Here is a 2,568-nt window from a genome sequence, read left to right as displayed (position 1 = left end):
TATAGGTCGATTTTTTTGCAATAATGAAGTCGGAAAAAAAATGTTCGAATAGTGTTCCCAAGAAATTATTTGCTCGAATGAGGTGAATGCTACAATATAGAACGGAGTCGCATTGGGCTCTTCGCGTCTCCCCAAGGTCGCATGGAACACCATGTGACTCCTCCTTCCCCAGATCACCATGCGACTCCCCCTCCTCGGATCACCTTGTGACTTTCCCCTAATATATTAGTCTTTTGAATGCTAATTACAAAGCCTTTAATTTTGCAATGTAGTGAAAAATCAAAAAGCATTCAAAAAGGGGCAAAGCAAAATTGGGGATCCAGGGGAGGGGGAGTCGCATGATCTGTTCTATTCTGTAGCATTCACTCCATTTGAGCAAATAATCTTTAGAATGCATTATTCGAACAATTTTTTTCCCACTACATTATTGTAGAAATTCAGCCAAATATAATTAGTTGAGAATTACACAAAACCAAGTACAATCAAACCACACTGGGGCAGCACGCAGAATTAGGAAACATAACTCTACAGTCCCAAAACAGAAAATCGATTACATAATAGCAACAAAATAGAATAAAACAAACAGCCAATACCTCTTTTAGCAAGCAGATCCGCAGCAGTGTTGCTACCTCTTGAAATTTGTCGAACAGCGACATAATAAGATGACACCACAGTCACAGTTTCCTAGACCAGAGGAGAGTATATCGAGGGGCAGATTCCGGGGTTGAAAATCCACTCCACCACACATTTGCTATCGCATTCAGCTATCAGTCTACCAGGGAACGTGATTCGACATGAGCAAGAGATTAAACCAGTCTTCAACGCCAACGGTTCAGCAAGCGAAGGTGTTTTTTTCCCCAACACTTCATATGAGTCGATTTCTTTTTCACCACGTTATCCTGTCAAATTTATTGATTTTGTGGTTCAACGTAAATCCGAAAATAGATTTAAAATTTGGTCACATCTCATAACGGGATTACATATGAATCAAATATCGATTAAAGTCTAAATGAATTTTAACATTTGTTATATCTTTTTTGAAATTCTAAAAAGTTCAAAGTTAAATATCTTTCAGATTATTTTTGTTGTTAGTCCATCGAGGCTTTTAAAGTTTCAAAAAGGTTTTGAACGTCAATGTCTTTCATACAATTACGATTTTTTTGACATGATCGATGACTGAATTACGTGATCTATTAGGACTAAATATGTTATCTGTCAACAATATCTACAAGTTTTATCAATTTACGAATAGCCATTATGACGTTGGTTTGACAAATGCACCAAGGACTAAAGAGGGGTGAACTTCTTCCTCTTTTAGGATCTCTCTCGAGACTAAGTGGATCGTCTTCTACAGCTTATTAATAACACCGGTCACAATTCTCCTCCCAAATCAGAATGGATGAACCATCAATGATTGTCGTAACTCACATTTTACCATCAACAAATCTTTACTTTCTTCGTGACTCCTTCCACGTCATGCTAAAAAAAGATTGAATAAAAAAAAATTATGGAGATTTTTCAAGAAAATTACAACGAATTGAAAATCAAAAGCGAGATAAAAATGATATTAGGAATTTTTACTCTAATTTTTCCCTTTAAATAAATAAGGAACGATATTTCCTTTCAATGCTCATAATTTGCACCTCCAATTACACAAAGTAAATAATGACATTGTATGAGTTTTCAGTAGTTTAAAAGTAATCATCACAATGATTTTTGAGAAACAAGACCATTAATGCAATAAAATAATTTTTTGCACGTCCCAGTTCCAAGAAGTCTTCAAAGCTCGATGCCCTCGTGATGTTGCTGGTCTTGTAGAGGATACTTGTAAATGGTTATCTTTCAGAAATACACCACCTTTAAAGATTCAGAACAAGTCAAAATAATATCTGGAGATTAACAAATCAACCTATAAGACGTAACATTTTATTATGCATTTTTCAATTTTTATGATATGATGTGATTTTAGGTGAATTTTTAAGAAAAAAGTTTTAATATTTTGGTTACGTATTATTCGTGTGAGATGGAAACCCTGAAAATAACGTATAGATAGTACCGTTGATTAGCCTCCATAATGAAAGCAACGTTGTCTCCATATCCATGGCCGCAACGTTAACCACAAGCTCACCCAGAAACTTTCCCACCAAGCAGATCTCATCCCTATAAACCTACTCCCATTCCTTCCATTTTTTTGCAATCAGTAAAAGAAAAAGATCTCAGTAGAAGTAAGACTTAACTGTGTTATTTTATTTTTAGTTTGACCAATAAAAATAACCCTAACGATTGACAGTAGTGTCAAATTTATCCGTATTATTTTTTTTGGAACATTTATGCACTGAACGTTCAATTTTGGGTCAAAAATAACACACGATGGATGAAAACCGTCAGTCAACTGACGGCCAACGTTGGGTGTTGACGAAACATGCACGCGTGGAGGAGAAAGTTGACGTGGACGTCCAGGTCATCGAGATCGCTGATGTGGCACTGCCACATCATTTTTTAAAAAATTATTATTTATATTTTTATGTTATTAATCCGTATCAATCAGAGAATGATACGTGTCACTCT

Source organism: Hibiscus syriacus, unplaced genomic scaffold (assembly GCF_006381635.1).
Source record: "Hibiscus syriacus cultivar Baekdansim isolate YM2019G1 unplaced genomic scaffold, ASM638163v2 tig00113123_pilon, whole genome shotgun sequence".
NCBI lineage: Eukaryota > Viridiplantae > Streptophyta > Magnoliopsida > Malvales > Malvaceae > Hibiscus > Hibiscus syriacus.
Note: the sequence above shows the minus strand (reverse complement) of the source record.